Below are 24,699 nucleotides of genomic sequence, written 5' to 3'. Positions count from 1 at the left end.
CTTGCTCCATATTTTTTCTAACTTGAATTTTACTTGATTAGATTTTATTAACAGCCTATATTATGCAAATGACATAACCTTGCTTGCTGAAAGTGAAGAGGACTTGAAGCACTTACTGATGAAGATCAGGACCACAGCCTTCAGTATGGATTATACCTCAACATAAAGAAAACAAAAATCCTCACAACTGGACCAATAAGCAACCTCATGATAAATGCAGAAAAGACTGAAGTTGTTAAGGGTTTCATTTTACTTGGATCCACAATCAGCACCCATGGAAGCAGCAGTCAAGAAATCAAGACACATTGCATTGGGCAAATTGGCCGCAAAAGAGCACTTTAAAGTGTTAAAAAAAAAAAAAAAACCAAAGATGTCACCTTGAGGACTAAGGTGCGTCTTATCCAAGCCACGGTGTTTTCACTCGCCTCATATGCATGCTAAAGCTAGACAATGAATAAGGACAACTGAAGAAGAATTGACACCTTTGAATTGTGGTGTTGGTGAAGAATACTGACTATACCATGGACTGCCTAAGGAACGAACAAATCTGTCTTAGAGGAAGTACAACCAGAACGCTCCTTAGAAGCAAGGATGGCGGAATTACATCTCACATACTGTGGACATGCTATCAGGAGGGATCAGTCCCTGGGGAAGGACATGATGCTTGGTAAAGTAGAGGGTCAGAGAAAAAGACGAAGACCCTCAATGAGATGGATTGACACAGTGGCTGCAACAATGGGCTCAGACATAGCAACGATTTTGAGAATGGGGCAGGACCAGGCAGTGTTTCATTCTGTTGTGCATACGGTAGATATGTGTCAGAACCAACTCGACATCACCTAACAACAATAACAACAGATTTCAAAGTACCATTGCCATCATATCAGCAGGCCCTAAGGGTGGGGGTTACAGGAGAGGAAGGGTACAACCTGACAACGGTCCTGGGGTTCGGGGAGCAGTCTGGTTAGGTATATAACCCAGAGGGCAGGGGTAGGAGGGAATGCAGGCTGAGAGGAATTCTCTGGAGGAAAAAAATCAGTAGGCAGAGCTCTGGGGAGTTTGAGTTTATGAGCGAAAAAAGAGACTAGTTAACATAATTGTTAATACTAATAAGATGTTGCTTGCAAGTGACAAAAGATGCTTGGAAATGTACTTAAGTGCTTAAAAATTTGCTAAACTGCAAGAAAACAAAATTATTTTGCTTTCCTGACAGATGGGAAAGATTCTGAGAAGGTATAACTGAAAACCTTCACATCACACACTTGAAAATCAGTGCTAAAAACTTGAATCAGCAGATTAACATTTTTTACTGCTTTGCAAGCTTCTTAGATGGTTTATCTAGAGCTGTGAAGGTGTAGGATATGTCCAAATTGTGGTCTTTAAAGTATTTAAGTTTGGGATTTTTGTGTGCACATAAAATGAGATCAGATGTACTCTTCTGAGTTTGTAACTCATATTTTTGTCACTGAGATATTTCGTGACTGAACAAAGTGAAAATGCAATGATTTCTAAAGGAATGTTGTATGTAGAAGTCCTGTCTTATGATAAACACGTATTTGTCTTTGTGGGCATTATGAATACCAGCAAAACTTTTGCTTACTATTATCTTTCCAAATTGTAGTCAACTGTAACAAGGAGGACCAAAGAATCTTTTGGTGGTCCCCGTAAAATTACAACATTTAGTAGCAAACAGAATCCATGTATCCACGTATCTTAGGCTGGGTTTTCTAGAGAAGCAAAACCAGTAAAGCGTGTAACTATACATAAAAAACCAACCCTGCTGCCATCAGGTCAATTCCAACTCATAGCGACCCTATAGTACAGAACAAAACTGCCCCACAGGGTTTTCAAGGAGCATCTGGTGGATTCGACTGTGGATCTTTTGGTTAGTCTTAACCACTCTGCCACCAGGAAAATCACCTCCATGATGGGATCTGCTGTGAGTAGCCAATCAGTTGAAAGGGAGTTTTCTTGGGGGTGTGGCCTGCATTGAATATGTAAGTGGGCCTTCTGGCAAGACTCATGGGGCTTTTGCTCATTCTGGATCCAGCAGCTGGCTCCTGTTCGTCTGACCTTCGGGTCTTGAGAATTGAGCTAGCAGCTTACCTGCCGCCTTGCTTGCCAGTCTTGGGATTTGTCGATCTTTGCAGCCTGTGACCAAGAGCCCTGCTATGTGACCTGCCAATCTTGGGTTTGCCAGCCCCTGCGGCTACATAAATCAGGATATATATACGTGAATCATATATATATATGTGTGTGTGTGTGAATGTATGTATACGTATAGATATGTATGTATGGGGCCCTGGTGGCTCAGTGGTTAAGCATTTGGCTGCTAACCAAAAGGTCGGCAGTTCTAACTCACCAGCCGTTCCTTGGAAACCCTATGGGGGCAGCTCTACTCTGTCCTATAGGGTTGCTATAAGTTGGAATCGACTCAACGACAAAGGGTTTGATTTTTGTATGTGTGTATATTTAAATATACATAGAAAATACAATATATATTACATATAAAATGTATCTGGCAAAACTGTCCTTCAAGAACGATGGCAAAATTAAAATATTCACAGATAAACAAAAGCTGCAAGAATTAATATCCATCACACTGGCCTTAAAAAAATACCTTCAGACAGGAAAGAAAAGACATTAGAATGTAAGTCAAAACCACATACAGAAAGATCTCCGGTAAAGGTAACTGCATGGGCAAAAATATGAGCAAGTTTTAATGTATCTTTACTTGATAATTCTCATTCTTACGTCCCTTCTACTTTATAATGACAAATATATTTTTTAATAATTTTTATTGTGCTTTAAGTGAAAGTTTACAAATGAAGTCAGTCTCTCACATAAAAACTTACATACACCTTACTACATACTCCCATTTACTCTCCCCCTAATGAGTCACACCGCTCCCTCCTTCCAGTCTCTCCTTTTGTGACCGTTTTGCCAGTTTCTAACCCCATCTACCCTCCCATCTCCCCTCCAGACAGGAGATGCCAACACAGTCTCAAGTGTCCACCTGATACAAGTAGCTCACTCCTCATCAGCACCTCTCTCCAACCCACTGTCCAGTCCATTCCATGTCTGATGAGTTGTCTTCGGGAATGGTTCCTGTCCTGGGCCAACAGAAGGTTTGGGGACCGTGACCACCGGGATTCTTCTAGTCTCAGTCAGACCATTAAGTCTGGTCTTTTTATGAGAATTTGAGGTCTGCATCCCACTGTTCTCCTGCTCCCTCAGGGGTTCTCTCTTGTGCTCCCTGTCAGGGCAGTCATCGGTTGTGGCCAGGCGCCATATATTTCTTCTGGTCTCAGGATGACGTAAGTCTCTAGTTCATGTGGCCCCTTCTGTCTCTTGGGCTCATAATTATCTTGTGACCTTGGTGTTCTTCATTCTCCTTTGATCCAGGTAGGTTGAGACCAATTGATGCATCTTAGATGGCCACTTGTTAGCATTTAAGACCTTAGATGCCACACTTCAAAGTGGGATGCAGAATGTTTTCATAATAGAATTTATTTTGCCAATTGACTTAGATGTCCCCTGAAGCCATAGTCCCCAAACCCCCGCCCTTGCTCCACTGACCTTTGAGGCATTCAGTTTATTCAGAAAACCTCTTTGCTTTTGGTCCAGTCCAGTTGAGCTGACCTTCCCTGTATTGAGTGTTGTCCTTCCCTTCACCTAAAGCAGTTCTTATCTACTATCTAATCAGTAAATAATCCTCTCCCACCCTTCCTCCCTCCCCCCTCTCCTAACCACAAAAGAATGTGTTCTTCTCAGTTTAAACTATTTCTCAAGATCTTATTATAGTGATCTTATACAATATCTGTCCTTTTGCCTCTGACTAATTTCATTCAACATAATGCCTTCCAGGTTCCTCCATGTTATGAAATCTTTCACAGATTCTTCACTGTTCTTTATCGATGAGTAGTATTCCATTGTGTGAATATACCATAATTTATTTATCCATTCATCCATTGATGGACACCTTGGTTGCTTCCAGCTTTTTGCTATCGTAAACAGTGCTGCAATAAACATGGGTGTGCGTATATCTGTTCGTGTAAAGGCTCTTATTTCTCTAGGATATGTTCCGAGGAGTGGGATTTCTGGGTTGTATGGTAGTCCTATTTCTAACTTCTTAAGAAAACGCCAGATAGATTTCCAAAGTGGTTGTACCATTTTACATACCCACCAGCAGTATATAAGAGTTCTAATCTCTCCACAGCCTATCCAACATTTATTATTTTGTGTTGTTTGGATTAATGCCAGCCTTGTTGGAATCAGATGGAATCTCACCATAGTTTCAATTTGCATTTCTCTAATGGCTAATGATCAAGAGCATTTTCTCATGTATCTGTTAGCCGCCTGAATATCTTCTTCAGTGAAGTGCGTGTTCATATCCTTTGCCCAATTTTTAATTGGGTTGTTTGTCTTTTTGTGGTTGAGTTTGAACAGAATCATATAGATTTTAGAGATCAGGCGCTAGTTGGAGATGTCATAGCTGAAATTTTTTTCCCAATCTGTAGGTGGTCTTTTTACTCTTTTGGTGAAGTCTTTAGATGAGCATAGGTGTTTGATTTTTAGGAGCTCCCAGTTATCTGGTTTCTCCTCGTCATTTTTAGTAATGCTTTGTATTCTGTTTATGCCTTGTGTTAGGACTCCTAACGTTGTCCCTATTTTTTCTTCCATGATCTTTATCATTTTAGTCATTATGTTTAGGTCTTTGATCCACTTGAAGTTAGTTTTTGTGCATGGTGTGAGGTATGGGTCCTGTTTCATTCTTTTGCAAATGGATATCCAGTTATACCAGCACCATTTGTTAAAAAGACGATCCTTTCGCCCAATTAACTGACACTGGGCCTTTATCAAATATCAGCTGCTCATATGTGGATAGATTTATATCTGGGTTCTCAATTCTGTTCCATTGGTCTACGTGCCTGTTGTTGTACCAGTACCGGGCTGTTTTGACTACTGTTGCTGTATAATAGGTCCTAAAATCACGTAGAGTGAGGCCTCCCACTTTGTTCTTCTTTTTCAGTAATGCTTTACTTATCCGGGGCTTCTTTCCCTTCCATATGAAGTTGGTGATTTGTTTCTCCATCACATTAAAAAATGTCACTGGAATTTGGATCGGAAGTGCATTGTATGTATAGATGGCTTTTGGTGGAATAGACATCTTTACTATGTTAAGTCTTCCTATCCATGAGCAAGGTATGTTTTTCCACTTAAGTAGGTCCTTTTTAGTTTCTTGCACTAGTACTTCGTAGTTTTCTTTGTATAGGTCTTTTACACCTTCGGTAAGATTTATTCCTAAGTATTTTATCTTCTTGGCGCTACTGCGAAAGGTATTGATTTGGTGATTTCCTCTTCAATGTTCTTTTTGTTGATGTAGAGGAATCCAAGTGATTTTTGTATGTTTATCTTATAACCTGAGACTCTGCCAAACTCTTCTATTAGTTTCAGTAGTTTTCTGGAGGATTGCTTAGAGTTTTCTGTGTATAAGATCATGTCATCTGCAAATAGAGATAATTTTATTTCCTCCTTGCCAATCCGGATGCCCTTTATTTCTGTGTCTAGCCTAATTGCTCTGGCTAGGACCTCTAGAACAATGTTGAATAAGAGCAGTGATAAAAGGAATCCTTGTCTGGTTCCCCGTTCCCAAGGGAAATGCTTTCAGGCTCTTTCCATTTAGAGTGATGTTGATATTGTATAAAAAAAAAAAAAAAAATTGTATAGATACCCTTTATTATGTTGAGGAATTTTCCTTCAATTTCTATTTTGCTGACAGTTTTTATCATAAATGGGTGCTGGGCTTTGTCAAATTCCTTTTCTGCATCAACTGATAAGATCATGTGGTTTTTGACTTCTGTTTTATTTATGTGATGGATTACATTAATGGTTTTTCTAATATTAAACCAGCCTTGCATACCTGGTATAAAACCCACTTGGTCATGGTGGATTACTTTTTTGATATGTTGTTGAATTCTATTGGCTAGAATTTTGTTGAGGATTTTTGCATCAATGTTCATGAGGGATATACGTCTGTAATTTTCTTTTTTTGTGGTGTCTTTACCTGGTTTTGGTATCAGGGATATGGTGGCTTCATAGAATAAGTTAGGTAGTATTCTGTCATTTTCTGTGCTTTGAAATACCTTTAGTAGTAGTGGTGCTAACTCTTCTCTGAAAGTTTGGTAGAACTCTGCAGTAAAGCCGTCTGGGCCAGGGCTTTTTTTTGTTGAGAGTTTTTTGATTACCTTTTCAATATCTTTTTCTATTATGGGTCTATTTAGTTGTTCTACTTCTGATTGTGTTAGTTTAGGTAGGTAGTGTTTTTCTAGGAATTCATCCATTTCTTCTAGGTTTGCAAATTTGTTAGAGTACAATTTTTTGTAATAATCTGATATAATTCTTTTAATTTCAGTTGGGTCTGTTGTGATGTGGCCCATGTCGTTTCTTATTTGGGTTATTTCTTTCCTTTCCTGTATTTCTTTAGTCAGTCTGGCCAATGGTTTATAAATTTTGTTAATTTTTTCAAAGAACCAGCTTTTGGCTTTGTTAATTCTTTCAATTGTTTTTCTGTTCTCTAATTCATTTAGTTCAGCTCTAATTTTTTTTTTCATTAACTTTTATTGAGCTTCAAGTGAACGTTTACAAATCAAGTCAGTCTGTCACATATAAGTTTACATACATCTTACTCCGTACTCTCACTTGCTCTGCCCCTAATGAGTCAGCCCTTTCAGTCTCTCCTTTTGTGACAATTTTGCCAGCTTCCCACTCTCTCTATCCTCCCATCCCCCCTCCAGACAGGAGATGCCAACACAATCCCAAGCGTCCACCTGATATAATTAGCTCACTCTTCATCAGCATCTCTCTCCCACCCACTGTCCAGTCCCTTTCATGTCTGATGAGTTGTCTTCGGGGATGGTTCCTGTCCTGTGCCAACAGAAGGTCTGGGGACCATGGCTGCCGGGATTCCTCTAGTCTCAGTCAGACCATTAAGTCTGGTCTTTTTATGAGAATTTGGGGTCTGCATCCCACTGATGTCCTGCTCCCTCAGGGGTTCTCTGTTGTGCTCCCTGTCAGGGCAGTCATCGATTGTGGCCGGGCATCATCTAGTTCTTCTGGTCTCAGGATGATGTAGGTCTCTGGTTCACGTGGCCCTTTCTGTCTCTTGGGCTCTTAGTTGTCATGTGACCTTGGTGTTCTTCATTCTCCTTTGCTCCAGGTGGGTTGAGACCAATTGATGCATCTTAGATGGCCTCTTGTTAGCATTTAAGACCCCAGATGCCACATTTCAAAGTGGGATGCAGAATGTTTTCATAATAGAATTATTTTGCCAATTGACTTATAAGTCCCCTCAAACCATGGTCCCCAAACCCCCACCCTTGCTACGCTGACCTTTGAAGCATTCATTTCATCCCGGAAACTTCTTTGCTCTTGTTCCAGTCCAATTGAGCTGACCTTCCATGTATTGAGTGTTGTCCTTCCCTTCACCTAAAGCAGTTCTTATCTACTAATTAATCAATAAAAAACCCTCTCCCTCCCTCCTTCCCTCCTCTCCTCGTAACCACAAAACTATGTGTTCTTCTCAGTTTTTACTATTTCTCAAGATCTTATAATAGTGGTCTTATACAATATTTGTCCTTTTGCCTCTGACTAATTTCGCTCAGCATAATGCCTTCCAGGTTCCTCCATGTTATGAAATGTTTCACAGATTCGTCACTGTTCTTTATCGATGCGTAGTATTCCATTGTGTGAATATACCACAATTTATTTACCCATTCATCCGTTGATGGACACCTTGGTTGCTTCCAACTTTTTGCTATTGTAAACAGAGCTGCAATAAACATGGGTGTGCATATATCTGTCTGTGTGAAGGCTCTTGTTTCTCTAGGGTATATTCCGAGGAGTGGCATTTCTGGGTTGTATGGTAGTTCTATTTCTAACTGTTTAAGGTAACGCCAGATAGATTTCCAAAGTGGTTGTACCATTTTACATTCCCACCAGCAGTGTATAAGAGTTCCAATCTCTCCGCAGCCTCTCCAACATTTATTATTTTGTGTTTTTTGGATTAATGCCAGCCTTGTTGGTGTGAGATGGAATCTCATCGTAGTTTTCATTTGCATTTCTCTAATGGCTAATGATCGAGAGCATTTTCTCATGTATCTGTTGGCTGCCTGAATATCTTCTTTAGTGAAGTGTGTGTTCATATCCTTTGCCCACTTCTTGATTGGGTTGTTTGTCTTTTTGTGGTTGAGTTTTGACAGAATCATGTAGATTTTAGAGATCAGGCGCTGGTCGAAGATGTCATAGCTGAAAATTCTTTCCCAGTCTGTAGGTGGTCTTTTTACTCTTTTGGTGAAGTCTTTACATGAGCATAGGTGTTTGATTTTTAGGAGCTCCCAGTTATCGGGTTTCTCTTCATCATTTTTGGTAATGTTTTGTATTCTGTTTATGCCTTGTATTAGGGGTCCTAGGGTTATCCCTATTTTTTCTTCCATGATCTTTATAGTTTTAATCTTTATATTTAGGTCTTTGATCCACTTGGAGTTAGTTTTTGTGCATGGTGTGAGGTATGAGTCCTGTTTCATTTTTTTGCAAATGGATATCCAGTTATGCCAGCACGATTTGTTAAAAAGACTATCTTTTCCCCAGTTAACTGACACTGGTCCTTTGTCAAATATCAGCTGCTCATACGTGGATGGATTTATATCTGGGTTCTCAATTCTGTTCCATCGGTCTATGTGCCTGTTGCTGTACCAGTACCAGGCTGTTTTGACTACTGTGGCTGTATAATAGGTTCTGAAATCAGGTAGAGTGAGGCCTCCCACTTTCTTCTTCTTTTTCAGTAATGCTTTGCTTATCCGAGGCTTCTTTCCCTTCCATACGAAATTGGTGATTTGTTTCTCTATCACCTTAAAAAATGGCATTGGAGTTTGGATCGGAAGTGCGTTATATGTATAGATGGCTTTTGGTAGAATAGACATTTTTATTATGTTAAGTCTTCCTATCCATGAGCAAGGTATGTTTTTCCACTTAAGTATGTCCTTTTGAAAATCTTGTAGTAGAGCTTTGTAGTTTTCTTTGTATAGGTCTTTTTCATCCTTGGTAAGATTTATTCCTAAGTATTTTATCTTCTTGGGGGCTACTGTGAATGGTATTGATTTGGTGATTTCCTCTTTGGTGTTCTTTTTGTTGATGTAGAGGAATCCAAGTGATTTTTGTATGTTTATTTTATAACCTGAGACTCTGCCAAACTCTTCTATTAGTTTCAGTAGTTTTCTGGAGGATTCCTTAGGATTTTCTGTGTATAAGATCATGTCATCTGCAAATAGAGATAATTTTACTTCCTCCTTGCCAATCCGGATGCCTTTTATTTCTTTGTCTAGCCTAACTGCCCGGGCTAGGACTTCTAGCACGATGTTGAATAAGAGCGGTGATAAGGGGCATCCTTGTCTGGTTCCCGTTCTCAAGGGAAATGCTTTCAGGTTCTCTCCATTTAGAGTGATATTGGCTGTTGGCTTTGCATTGATGCCCTTTATTATGTTGAGGAATTTTCCTTCAATTCCTATTTTGCTGAGAGTTTTTATCATAAATGGGTGTTGGACTTTGTCAAATGCCTTTTCTGCATCTATTGATAAGATCATGTGGTTTTTGTCTTTTGTTTTATTTATGTGATGGATTACATTAATGGTTTTTCTGATATTAAACCAGCCTTGCATACCTGGTATAAATCCCACTTGATCGAGGTGGATTATTTTTTTGATATGTTGTTGAATTCTATTGGCTAGAATTTTGTTGAGGATTTTTGCATCAATGTTCATGAGGGATATAGGTCTGTAATTTTCTTTTTTTTGTGATGTCTCTACCTGGTTTTGGTATCAGGGAGATGGTGGCTTCATAGAATGAGCTGGGTAGTATTCCATCATTTTCTATGCTTTGGAATACCTTCAGAAGTAGTGGTGTTAACTCTTCTCTGAAAGTTTGGTAGAACTCTGCAGTGAAGCCGTCCGGGCCAGGGCTTTTTTTTGTTGGGAGTTTTTTGATTACCGTTTCAATCTCTTTTTTTGTTATGGGTCTATTTAGTATTTCTACTTCTGAATGTGTTAGTTTAGGTAGGTAGTGTTTTTCCAGGAATTTATCCGTTTCTTCTAGGTTTGCAAATTTGTTAGAGTACAATTTTTCATAATAATCTCATATGATTCTTTTAATTTCATTTGGTTCTGTTGTGATGTGGTCCTTCTCATTTCTTATTCGGGTTATTTGTTTCCTTTCCTGTATTTCTTTAGTCAGTCTAGCCAATGGTTTATCAATTTTGTTAATTTTTTCAAAGAACCAACTTTTGGCTTTGTTAATTCTTTCAATTGTTTTTCTGTTCTCTAATTCATTTAGTTCAGCTCTAATTTTTATTATTTGTTTTCTTCTGGTGCCTGATGGGTTCTTTTGTTGCTCACTTTCTATTTGTTCAAGTTGTTGGGACAGTTCTCTGATTTTGGCTCTTTCTTCTTTATGTATGTGTGCATTTATCGATATAAATCAACCTCTCAGCACTGCTTTTGCTGTGCCCAGAGGTTTTGATAGGAAGTGTTTTCACTCTCATTGCATTCTATCAATTTCTTTATTCCCTCCTTAATGTCTTCTATAACCCAGTCTTTTTTGAGCAGGGTATTGTTCAGTTTCCAAGTATTTGATTTCTTTTCCCTGGTTTTTCTGTTATTGATTTCTACTTTTATGGCCTTGTGGTCTGAGAAGACGCTTTGTAATATTTTGATGTTTTGGATTCTGCAAAGGTTTGTTTTATGACCTAATATGTGATCTATTCTAGAGAATGTTCCATGTGCACTAGAAAAAAAGTACACCTAGCAGCTGTTGGGTGGAGTGTTCTGTATAAGTCTATGAGGTCAAGTTGGTTGACTGTAGCAATTAGGTCTTTCATGTCTCTATTGAGCTTCTTACTGGAAGTCCTATCCTTCTCTGAAAGTGGTGTGTTGAAATCTCCTACTATAACTGTGGAGGTGTCTATCTCACTTATCAGTTCTGTTAAAGTTTGTTTTATGTATCTTGCATAAATATTTAATATGGTTATATCTTCCTGGTCAATTGTCCCTTTAATCATTATGTAGTGTCCTTCTTTATCCTTTGTGGTGGATTTAACTTTAAAGACTATTTTGTCAGAAATTAATATTGCCACTCCTGTTCTTTTTTGATTGTTGTTGGCCTGATATATTTTTTTCCATCCTTTGAGTTTTAGTTTGTTTGTGTCTCTAAGTCTAAGGTGTGTCTCTTGTAGGCTGCTTATAGACGGATTGTGTTTCTTTATCCAGTCTGAGACTCTGTCTCTTTATTGGTGCATTTAGTCCATTTACATTCAGTGTAATTATGGATAAATATGAGTTTAGTGTTGTCATTTTGATGCCTTTTTATTTGTGTTGTTGACAATTTCATTTTTTCACTTACTTTTTTTGTGCTGAGCTGTTTTTCTTTCTAAATTGTGTGTTCCTCATTTTCATAGTAGTTGAATTTATGTTTGCTGAGTCGTTATGTTTTTCTTGGTTTTTATTTTGAATTATGGAATCGTTAGACCTCTTTGTGGTTACCTTAATATTTACCCCTATTTTTCTAAGTAAAAACCTAACTTGTATAGTCCTATATCCCCTTGTTTTCCTTTCCATATGGAAGATCTATGCCTCCTGTATTTAGTCCCTCTTTTTTATTATTGTGATCTTTTACATAATGACTTCAACGATTCCCTGTTTTGAGCATTTTTTTCTTTTTAAAATTAATCTTAATTTGTTTTTGTGATTTCCCTATCTGAGTTGATATCAGGATGCTCTGTTCTGTGACCTTGTGTTGTGTTGGGATCTGATATTATTGATTTTCTGACTAATTTCCTTTAATAATTCTTGTAGCTTTGGTTTGGTTTTTGCAAATTCTCTAAGCTTCTGTTTATCTGTAAATGTTTTAATTTCACCTTCATATTTGAGAGAGAGTTTTGCTGGATATATGATCCTTGGCTCGCAGTTTTTCTCCTTCAGTGCTCTATATATGTCATCACATTGCCTTGTTGCCTGCATGGTTCCTGCTGAGTAGTCTGAACTTATTCTTATTGATTCTTCTTTGTAGGAGACTTTTCTTTTATCCCTGGCTGCTTTTAAAATTTTCTCTTTCTCTTTGGTTTTGGCAAGTTTGATGATAATATGCCTTGGTGATTTTCCTTTTGCATCAATCTTATATGGGGTTCGATAAACATCTTGGATAGATATCCTTTCGTCTTTCATGATGCCAGGGAAGTTTTCTGCCAACAAATCTTCAACTATTCTCTCTGTATTTTCTGTTATCCCTCCCTGTTCTGGAACTCCAATCACACGCAAGTTATTCTTCTTGATAGAGTCCCACATGATTCTTAGGGTTTCTTCATTTTTTTTTTTAATTCTTTTATCTGATTTTTCTTCAACTATTTGTTTTATATTGGTGTCACTTGCCTTATCCTCCAGCTCCCCTACTCTGCATTCCAATTGCTCGATTCTGCTCCTCTTTCTTATTGAGTTGTCTAATTCTGTAATTTTACTGTTAATCTTTTGGATTTCTGAATGCTGTCTCTCTATGGATTCTTGCAGCTTATTAATTTTTCCACTATGTTCTTGAATCATCTTTTTGATTTCTTCAACTGCTTTATCAGTGTGTTCCCTGGCTTTTTCTGTAGATTGCCTTATTTCATTTCTGAGGTCATCCCTGATGTCTTGAAGCATTGTGTACATTAGTTTTTTATATTCTGCGTTTGGCCATTCCAGGATTGTACCTTCATTTGGGAAAGATTTAGATTCTTTAATTTGGGGAGTTGTAGAAGCAATCATGATCTGCTTCTTTATGTGGTTTGATATCAACTGCTGTCTCGAGCCATCTATAAGATATTGTAATGATTTATTTTATATTTGTTCACTGAGTCTTATCTTGTTTTGTTTTCTTTCAATATATGCAGATGGGCTACTAGATTGCACTGTCTTGATTGTTGTAGCCTTTGAATCACTATGTCCTATTACCAGCTGGTTTGTCCTGTTACCAGATATATAAGCCTAAGAGTCCATTCACTATTCTTGAATAGAATCAGCTTAGGTGTTCTAATTTGGGGTCACCAAGTGTGTGGTGTACACTGTCACCTATTAACTTAGAGAAATAGTGGTGATAGTTGTGTGCACCAGATTCTAGTAGCAGCAGAGGGTCACACTCTGGCGGGGGGAAGGATGCTGACAGCCTTCCCCCACGTGCCAGTGAGGTAGGTGTGTCTCTATTCCTAAAGCACTTAGGTGGGTGAGTTCTGCAGCTGTACCTTAGGCACCCAATGCAGGTACCTCTAAAGATTGGTAGGTGTCAATATCCTCAGACCCCTTTGGCAGGTGGGTAGTTGGCTTGAGTGGAGCTTCAGCCTTCAGCTCCCCATTGTGGATTCGTGAGGGCTCTGTTTAATGGATAGAGCTATCAGACCTGGAAAACTTGTCTTTGCAGTGATCGGCTAAAACAATTACAGTCAGATCTCTATCAGAATTGCCTTTGCATTACAATAGCCACCTTCCTCCCTTAGGGATGAAAGCCAAAGACTGTGGGTCTCATATGCTTGGCTGGAGCTGGTTCTGTATTTTTATTCCAATTTATGGAAGTCAGGGAAGGATTTTTGGTCCCTGGGTTTTTAGTAGCTGCTTCTCTCAGGCCAGGAGAATGGGTTAGGAGAAAAGAAAAAAAAAAAAAAAAAGCTGAAGAGCACCTCACTCCCCGGCCCAGGAAATTCCAATGTTAATGAAGCCACCTGGGGCAGGGAGGGGAGGGATCAGATAAACAGGAGAGAGTACCACCCAGCAATATAGACAAAGTTACTTATCTTGCTTGGTGATGGCTGTTTTATCTGAGATTCCTGAGGGGCATGTAGCCTGTGTGCGCTGCCTGGGTCGAGACTGCCCCCAAGGGTCAGGCCCACGCCCCGTGCTTGTGCTGTCTCAGAAGCTGTGGTCAGCTCCTGTGCTCCCAGTCCAAAGCCCAGCACCAAGGTTCCCCTGCTGGGATACCGCACTCCAGGCTCCAAAACCAGTCACTGCCTCCCAGTGACTTCTCCTCCAGTCAGCCGTGTCACTGCGCTGCCTGCATGCGCTGGGTGGGCTTCCCCCAAGGTCACTTCAGGGGGTAGGGCTGCGTCCCGTGTTTGCACCATCTCAGGAAGCCATGCTCATTTCCCCTGTGCCCAGTCCAAAGCCCAGTGCCAAGATTTTCTGACTGGGATGCTGGCTCCAGGCTCAGAAAACAGTTGCTTCTTCCCCATGGTTGCTCGTTCTCTCGTTAGCTGTTAGCACATCAGTGTGCAGCCTTCTTGCGCTGGCTGAGTCTCTACCAAGGTTACCCCGGGGGGCTAGGGGTTAAGGCTGTGTCCCGTGCCTGCCCCGCCTCAGCAAGCTGCAATCAGTCCCGCCACTAGGCACCAGGGAACTGTGAGGGCTCAAGACTGCGAAGCAGGACACCGGTTACAGAGGCAGTCGCTTCTTCAGGGTGCAGTTTTTCGCTCCCGTCACTCAGGTCAACTCTTTGGATCTGTGTTTGATGGTCAGGGTTCGTAGATTGTCATGTATGTGATCGATTCACTTGTTTTTCCGAGTCTTTGTTGCAAGAGGGATCCAAGGTACCTTCTATCTAGTCAGCCATCTTGGCTCTGCCCTCGACAAACATATTTTTAAAAAATAAGTCTATATTACATTACAGGGCATACGATACATAAAGATGCAGTTGAGATAACAATATAAATGGGGCTAAAGAGAAGGGCCAGTATGGGCATAAAGTTTCTGTATGTTACTGAAGTTAAATTGATATCACTTTAACACAGATCATTATAAAAATAAGACGTTAATTGTAATTTTAATGGTAGATACAAAGAATATATCTAAAAAACTATACACAAAAGGATTAGGGAAGGGAATCAAAATGGCTTACTACATAAAAAGCAGTAAAATACAAATGTTAGTACTACTAAAGGTAATAAGGAACAAAGAAGGCATAGGGATACACAGAAAACAAATAACAATATGGCAAAAGTAAGTCCTTCCTTATCGGTAATTATAGTGAACGTAATTACTAAATGCTAAATGCTCCCATCAAAACAGTGAGAGTGGCAGAATGGATTAAAAAAAAAAAAACCATGATCCAACTATATGCTGCCTACAAGAGACACTTCTTAGGCCCAAGGACACAAACAGGTTGAAAGTTAAAAGATGGAAAAATGTATTCCATTAAGTAATAACCAAAAGACAGCAGGGGTAGTGATCTTAATATCACATAAAATAGATTTCAAGTCAAAATCTGTTATAAGAGACAAACAAGGACATTATATAATGACAAAAGATTCAATATACAAAGAAGATACAAAATTATAAACATACATGCATCTAATATCAGAGAACCTAAATACACAAAGCAAACACTGAAAGAATTAAAGGAATAAAGAGATCTACCACAACAGTTGGAGAATTCAACATACTACTCAAAAGTAGAACATCTAGAAAGAAGATCAATAAGGAAAGAAGACCTGAATGATGCTATAAGCCAACCAGACCTAACAGAGATATTTAGACATTCCACCCAACAAAAAATACTCTCTGTATTCTTCTCCAGTGCACATGGATCATTCTTCATGACAGACCACATAGTAGGACAAGCCCTAATAAATTTTTTAATTTTGAAATCATGTGAAGTATTTTTTCCAACAATGGTATGAAATTAAAAATTGATAACAGAAAGAAAATTAGAAAATGCATAAACATATGCAAGTTAAACAACACACTATTAAACAATCTATGGATCGAGGAAGAAATGAAAAGTGAAATCAGAAAATATTTAGAGTTGAATGAAAATGGAAGCACAACATATCAAACTATGGGATGCAGCAAAAGCTAAGTTCAGAGGGACATTTATAGCTATCAACACCTATATTAAAAAAGAAGATCAAAAATCAAAAACCTAACGAAAAAACTAGAGGAAATAGAAAAAGAAGAGCAAACCAAACCCAAACCAACCAGAAAGAAGGAGACAATAAAGACCAGAGCAGAGATAAATGAAATGGAAAACAGAAAAACAATAGACTTAACGCAAAAATCATCAACAAATCACTACCAAATTGAAACCAAAAACATATTAAAAGTATTACAGAGAATGATTACGTAGGATTTATCCCAGGAATGGAAGGGTAGTTCAACATTAGAAAATCAATCAATATAATATTCCACATTAATAAAATAAAAGAACTACAGGATCATCTCAATCAATGCAGAGGATTTTGACAGAATCCAAAACTCTTTCATGATTAAAGAATTCAACAAACAGGAATAGTAGGGAAAGTCCTCAATTTTGAAAAAGAGCATTTATGAAAAACTCACAGTTAACATCATACTCAATGGAAAAAGACCTCCCACTCTCCCCACAACTATTTAATATTGTACTGGAAGTTTTAGCCAGAGTAATTAGGCAAGAAGAAGAAGTAAAATGTATCAAAATCTAGCAGAAAGAACTGAAGCTATCCTTTTTCACAGATGACATAATCCTATACATAAAAGACCCCGAAAAATCCACAAGGAAGCTAATAAATGAATTCAGCAAAATGGCAGGAAATTAGATCAACGCACAAAAATCAGTTGGGTTTTTATACCTCAGCAATGAACAAACTAAAAAATAAATTCAGAAAACAATTCCATTTACAATAGCATCTAAAAGAATAAAATACCCAGAAATAAATTTAATCAGATAGGTGAAAAGTTTGTGCACTGAAAACTACAGAACATTAGTGAAAGAAATGAAGAAGATCTAAATAAATGGAGAGGAGTCCTGTATGGTGCAAATGGTTAAGCACTGGGCTACTTACCAAAAGGCTGGCAGTTTAACACCCACTCCTGATAAAAACTCTCAATAAGACAGGAATAGAACGGAAATTCTTCAACATAATTAAGGGCATCTATACAAAACCAGGAAACCCTGGTGGGATAGTGGTTAAGTGCTACAGCTGCTAATCAAAAGGTTGGCAGCTCAAGTCCACTAGGCTCTCCTTGGAAACTCTATGGGGCAGTTCTACTCTGACCTATAGGGTTGCTGTGAGTCGGAATCGACTGGACTGCAACTGGTTTGGTTTGGTTTTTTATACAAAACCAACAGCCAACATCATTCTCAATGGAGAGTGCCTGAAAACATTCCCCCTGAGAACACGAACAAGTTAAGGATTCCCTTTATCACCACTCCTATTTAACATTGTGCTGGAAGTCCTAGCTAGAATAATACAGAAAGAAAAAAAAATCAAACGGATTCAAATTGGTAAGGAAGAAGTAAAACTACCCCTATTTGTGGATGATATGATGCTATACAAAGAGAACCCTAAAGACTCCACAAGAAAACTACTGGAACTAAGAGAAAGATTCAGCAGAGTAGCAGAATACAAGATAAACATTAAAAAAATCAGTTGGATTCCTATACACCAATAAAGAAAACTACGAAAAGGAAATCAGGGAAGCAAAACCTTTTATAATATCCTCTAAAAAAATTAAAATACTTAGGAATAAATCTAACCAGGAACATAAGAGACCTATACAGAGAAAACTGCAAACCACTACTGCAAGAAACCAAAAGAGATCTATATAATTGGAAAAACATACCGTGCTCATGGATAGGTAAGCTCAACATTGTGAAAATGTTAACGCTACCCAGAGCAATCCACAAATACAATGCAATCTCGATCCAAATACCAAGAGTATTATTTAATGAGATGGAAAAACTAATCATTAACTTTATGTGGAAAGGAAAGAAGCCCCAGATAAGTAACGCATTATTGAAGACAAAGAACGAAGTAGAAGGCCTCACGTTACCTGACGGTAGTCAAAAGAGCCTTTTACTAGTACAACGACAGACACATTGACCAATGGAACAGAATCGAGAACCCAGATGTATATCCATCCACCTACAGCCACCGGATCTTTGACAAAAGCCCAAAGTCCATTAAATGGGGAGGGGGAGGGGGGAGGAGGCAAAATCCCAAATCCATTGCCATCGAGTAGATTTCAACTCAAAGTGACCCTATTAAAGACAGTTTTTTAAACAAATGGGGCTGGCAAAACTGGATGTTCATCTGCAAAAAAAAATGAGACAGGACCCATACCTTACACCACTTGCAAAAACTAATTCAAAATGGATCAAAGACCTAAATATAAAACCAGGAACTACAAAGATCATGGAAGAAAAAATAGGGTCAACACCAAACCCAAAAACCAAACCCACTGCCATCAGGTTGATCCTGACTAATAGTAACGCTATGGGACAGAGCAGAGCTGCCCCATTGGGTTTCCAAGGAGCTCCTGGTAGATTTGAACTACTGACCTTTTGGTTAGCAGCCTCAGCTGTTAACAACTGCACCACCAAGTCTACAGGGTCAACACTAGGGGCCCTAATACATGACATAAACAGGATACAAACCGTAATTAACAATACACAAACATCAGAAAATAAGCTAGATAAATGTGATCTTCGAAAAATTAAACATTTATGCTCATCGAAAGACTTCACCAAAAGAGAACCTACAGACTGGGAAAAAAATTTTGGCTATGACATAACCAACAAAGGTCTAATCTCTAAAATCTATTGGTAAATCCAACACCTGTACAATAAAAAGACAAATAACCCAATTTAAAAAATAAACAAAAGATATGAACAGACACTTCACCAAAAAAGACATTCAGGCAGCTAACAGACACATAAGGAAATGCTCACAAACCACTAGCCATTAGAGAAATGCAAATCAAAATTACAATGAGATATCATCTCACCCTGACATTACTGGCACAAATCAAAAAAACAGAAAATAACAAATGCTGGAGAGGTTGCAGGGAGAATGGAACTCTTACACTCTGCTGCTGGGAATGCAAAATGGTACAACCATTTTGGAAAATGATATGGCGCTTCCTTGAAAAGCTAGAAATACGATGTGATCCAGCAATCTCACCCCTAGGAATATATCCTAGAGAAATAAGAGCTGTCACATGAATAGACATATGTACACCCATGTTCGTTGCAGCATTATTCACAATAGCAAAAAGATGGAAACAACCTAAGTGCCCATCAACAATGAATGGATAAACTACTGTATATACACACAATGGAATACTATATAACAATAAACAACAACGACGAATCTGCGAAACATCTCACAACACGTATGAATACGGAGGGCCTTATGCTGAGTGACTTAAGTCAATCACAAAAGAACAAATATCGTATGAGACCGCGTCATGGACTGAACTGTGTTCCCAAAAAATATCCGTCAACTTGGCTAAGCCATGATTCCCAGTATTGTGTGACTGTCCACCATTTTGTCATCTGATGTGATTTTCCTAAGTGTTGTAAATCCTACCTTTATGATGTTAATGAGGCAGGACTCAATCTACAAGATTAGGTTGTGTCTTAAAGCAATCTCTTTTGAGATACAAAGAAAAAGAAGCGAGCAGAGAGACACGGGAATCTCATACCACCAAGCAGCAGAGACAGAAGTATGCCTCCTTTGGATCCAGGGTCCCTGTTCTGAAAAGCTCCTAGACTGGGGGAAGACTGATGACAAGGACCTTCCTCCAGAGCTAAGAGAGAGAGAAAGCCTTCCCCTGGAGCTAGTGTCCTGTATTCAGTCTTCTAGCCTACTAGACTGTGAGAGAATAAACATACTTGTTAAAACCATCCACTTGTGGTATTTCTGTTATAGCAGCACTAGATAACTAAGACAGACCACTATTATGAAAATGTTTCCACACAGAAAGAAACAATCTTTGATGGTTACGAGGGAGGGGAGGGATGATTAACAAGATAAGTGGTAGCTTTGGTGAAGCATAAGGCAGTGTACCATACTGGGGAAGTCAGCACAACTTGACCAGGGCAAAGTCAAGGAAGCTTCACAGGTACATCCAAATGTCCTGAGGGACTGAGCTACTGGGCTGAGGGCTGGGGATCATGGTCTCCGGAGACATCTAGCTCAACTGGTATAACATAGTCTATAAAGAAGCTATTCTACATCTGACTATGGTGAGTAGCATCTGCGGGTCTTCAAAGCCTGCAAGGGGCCATCTAAGATGCATTTACCGGTCCCGTCTTGGCTGGGGCAAAGGAGAATGAAGAAAACCAAAGACACAGGGAAAGATTAGTCCAAAGGACTCCCAAAACCCACAAAGATTAGTCCAAAGGACTAAAACCAAATGGACCACAATTACCACAACTTCAGCCAGACTGAGCCCAGAACAACTAGATGGTGCCTGGCTACTACCACTGACTGCTCTGGCAGGGATCACAATAGAATGTCCTGGACAGAGCAGGAGAAAAATGTAGAACAAAATTCAAATTCACAACAAGAAAAGAAAAAAAAAAAGATCAGGCTTGCTGGTCTGACAAAGACTAGAGAAACCCCATGAGTAAGGCCCCCGAACACCCTTTTAACTCAGTATTGAAGTCCCTCCTAAGGTTCACCCTTCAGCCAAAGATTAGATAAGTCTATAGGAAACCCTGGTGGTCTAGTGGTTAAGAGCTTGGCTGCTAACCAAAAGGTCAGCAGATTGAATTCACCAGGGGCTCCTTGGAAACTGTATGGGGCAGTTCTACTCTGTCCTATAATGTCACTATGAGTCGGAACTGACTTGATGGCAACGGGTTTTGTTTTGTTTTTGGTATTGGGACAACAATAATACACATGTGGAACATGCTTTGAAGTTCAATCATGTATACAAGACTAAATGGGCACTCCAGCCCAGAAGCAAAAATGAGAAGGCAGTAAGGGTCAGGAAAACAGGACGAGTGGAAACAGGGAAACCGGGGTGGAAAACGGGAGAATGTTGACACATCGCAGGGTTGGCAACCAACGTCACAAAACAATTTGTGTGTTATCTGTTTAATAAGAAACTAATTTGTTCTGTAAACTTTCAACTAATGCACAATAAAAAAAATTATTTTAAAGGTGATAAATAATGGGGGGGAGGCCATTTTCTTTTCTTTGAACCAAACCCCCAATGAATGACAACTGTTCAGCCACGCAAGGGTGTCTGCAATAGAGGGCATAGAAAATGAAGCCCCAGAGGCTGGAAGGAGTTTGCCTTATTCAAGAGAAGGCAGCGTGGCTAGCCCAGCGAGCAGGAGGTGGATGGTAGGAGATGAGGAAGAGACAGAAGCCCATCATGCAGGGCTTCACAGGGAAAGAAGATTACATCAAAGAGCAAAGGGAAGATATTAAGGAATTTTATATAGGAGAGTGACGTGATCAGACTTTAGTGCTTAAAGATCACTCTGTGGGCAAGAGATTGGAACAAATTGTGTATAAAAGCAGGAAGGCCAGTTAGGAGATCTATGGAAGTCCAGAGCAGAGGATGACCATGGAGGGTGGAGACTGGAAGTAATGGAGATCTTCCTTGGATGGAGAGCCAGCAAGACTGAGCCCAGAGCAACTACATGGTGCCTGGTAACACCACCAACTGCTCTGGCAGGGATCACAACAGAGGGTTCCATACACAGCAGGAAAAAAAATTAGAACAAAATTCAAATTCAGAAAAAAAAAAAAAAAACAGGCTTGCTGGTCTGACAGAGACTGGAGAAATCCCAAGAATATGGCCCCCTGACACCCTTTTAACTCAGTACTAAAGTCACTACTGAGGTTCACCCTTTAGCCAAAGATTAGACAGGTCTATAGGGCCAATGGAGCCTTGTTGGTGTGGTGGTTAAGAGCTACAGTTGCTAACCAAAAGGTCAGCAGTTCAAATCCACCAGCCACTCCTTGGGAACCCTACGGGGCAGTTCTACTCTGTCCTATAGGGTTACTATGAGTAGAAATCGACTTGATGGCAAAGGGTTTGGTTTTTGGTTTTTTTTGGGCGGGGGGATTTAGGTTACTATGACTTGGAATCAACTCCAAGGCACCTAACAACAACAGAGTAAAACAACAAATGTGAAATAATGCACAATGAGAAAAGCAAAGCTTTCTCAGTCTCCTGTCATCTCACCCCCTTCACTGTCCTTGGAGAGATTTGGGGAATCTTACAGCAGAGAGGTCTAACTACAGAAAAGCCTGGCCAGGATTCTGAACATTCTGGCCCTAAATAACCCCTACTCCTACCTCCAAGAACATGGATGCACTCCAGAGGGATGAGGGAAGGGGTTAGAGGGGGTATTAATCTAAAATCCTGAAAAATTTTAGGGCAACTTGCTGAACTATGATCTCAAAAGAATAATTACTAGTTTGGTGAGTAGTGTCTGGGGTCTTAAAAACACTCAAGCAGCCCATCTAAGATAAACTAAAAACCCCAATCAACACCCCTTCCCCCCTTTCTTTGTCTTGCTAACCACAAGCTTGTCCTGAGCAACATTTTTCAAGAAGTCGCAACAGGTAGTGGCTCCATCCACTGAACTAGCCCAAGCTACACCTCGAAGTATGCGCAGATTGAAGAAATCATATCTTTCAACCGACTGTCACCAGAAGGAACAATATTTCCCAGCCGATGATTTCACCTGATTCCATTTTAGAAGCGAGGGGTCCCACTACACACATATCTGACAGAAGATGATTTAATATCCAGACCCCCAAATATGGGCATGGGAGGGCTAAGGGTAGAAAGTTCCGGGTACTAAACCCAACCCCCAACGCCACTGGAAACAAAAAGCTCCCCAGCCCCCTTAGACAGTGAGCACATGGCCTTATGGTTGCTAGATCCCACACGCTCCTTCTATGCGCAGACAATAAACTTGCCACTTTCTGTTTCCATTGCAATTAGTGTCCATCTTATTTCAATCGGGTATTAAGACAGGACACGAACCCGAGCAGCATTCGGTTACAAAACTACTGGAGCAACAGAGAAAGAAGGAAACCAAAGACTCAAAAGAAGCAGCTAGTCTAGGACTAATAGTCTACATGAACCAAGGCTTCATTTACCCTGAGATCAGAAGAACTAGATGGTGCCCGGCTACCACTACTGACAGTTCTGATCAGGGACACAAGAGATGGACCTTGGTAGAATAGAAGAATATGGAACAGAACCTCAAATTCCTGGGGAGGAGGGGAGTTGGACAGACTTACTGGGCTGGCTGGAACTGGAGGACTCCCTGAGACTACTGCCCTGAGATACTCTTAAACCTTGAACCAAAACCAGCCCATAAGGTCACCTTTTTGCTAAATAACAGCTTGGCTCACAAAATAAAGAATATCACTCGTGAGTACTGTGCTCCTTTAAAAAACCATCTATATGAGACCAAACGGTCAACAACTACTTTAAAACAAAGACGAGAGTGTAAGGGGGCAGGGAAACTAGATGACTAGATATAGAACCAGAAGGGAAATACTGAGAATGTTCATACATTGTGAATAATGTAATCAATGTCACTGAGGAACTAGAGTAGAAATTGTTGAATGGGAACCTAACCTACTGTGTAAACCTTCACTGAAAACACAATTTTTTTAAAAAAAAAAAAAAAGAATAATTAAATGGATTATTGAAAATACTACATTGAATCAGAATCAACTTGATGGCACACAACAAAGACCATTTTACCTCAGCTCCTTTTCTAAAAAGCACTCCACTGTTTTGAATGAAAAAGCAACTTTCTTAATTCTACTAAAATACAGGTTTTGTAAGGAAGAATAAAAAAATACAAACTGAAAATAAGAGGTTCTGATTCTCCCCGTTGAGGATAAGGCAAGAGGTTCCCCTCCTCCCCAGTTTTTTCAGAATTTAGATAACTTGTCATTGTAAATTCTCTCTTTGAAAAGTATGTAGACCGAAGTGGTCTCCTCAAAGATCTGGCAGCCACTTCTTTGAAATGTAACTTCAGGTGATCCTCCCCCACCTTCTTGTTTCCTGGAAGATTAGCATAACTTCAGGCATATTGCTATAAAGATACTGGAAAATTACCAACATTATTTTAAACAGGAATGTAATGAATAGTATCTACTCAGCTGTATAAAGGGTAAGATTTATTTCTGTCTTTGTAATCTCTTTAATCTTTTTTTTTTTTTTAATCTCTTTAGTGAATTGCTTGTGATGCATCACATTCTGGTTTAACACTTATTCAATAATAAAACTTTTCTTTCTCATTTTTTTGTGGAGAGGTTTTCTGAGTTGGGAAATTTCATTTATTAGTAAGTTTTCCTCAACAGTTTCTTCTGTTTTCTGCCTTGTTGTTTGCCATCTAGATGATTCTGACTCATAGGGACCTTACATGACAGAGCAGAACTGCCCCATAGGGCTTCCTAGGCTGCAATCTTTACAGGAGCAGATTGCCAGGTCTTTTTTCCCGTGCATCGGCCGGTGGGTTCGAACTGCTTATTCCGTTAGTAGCTATCTACTTTCCATAAAATGAAGGTATTAAGACAAACTGAGCTACTTGTAGCACTTAAGTTCCACACCCCTCTCTGCCACTTTTTGTACATTTACTACGTTACAGCAAGTTCAAACCCACCCAAAGGTGGCTCCGCAGACAGGCCTGGCGATCTGCTTTGGAATGATCACAGCCGTGAAAACCCTGTGGGGCACTTCTATTCTGTATATATGGGGTTGCCATGAGTGCGGCAACTAAGAACACAAAAGCAACGAATATAATCATGTTTAAATATCACAACTGTCAAACAGAAAAATTAATAACAGATATCCTTCTTTGATTTTAAGGTTTTTGTTACCC

The 24,699-nt window shown here is 39.4% G+C and overlaps 1 protein-coding gene across 1 annotated transcript in view; it reads right to left on the bottom strand.

The window, feature by feature from the left end:
• LOC126087504 (phospholipid-transporting ATPase ABCA3-like) overlaps positions 1 to 24,699 on the bottom strand; it is a 188,787-nt gene that overhangs the window by 163,132 nt on the left and 956 nt on the right. The gene's annotated exons all lie outside the window — the stretch shown is intronic.

Source organism: Elephas maximus, chromosome 12 (assembly GCF_024166365.1).
Source record: "Elephas maximus indicus isolate mEleMax1 chromosome 12, mEleMax1 primary haplotype, whole genome shotgun sequence".
Lineage (NCBI taxonomy): Eukaryota > Metazoa > Chordata > Mammalia > Proboscidea > Elephantidae > Elephas > Elephas maximus.
The sequence above is the reverse complement of the archived record's forward strand: the minus strand, read 5'-3'. Positions and strand labels throughout refer to the sequence as shown.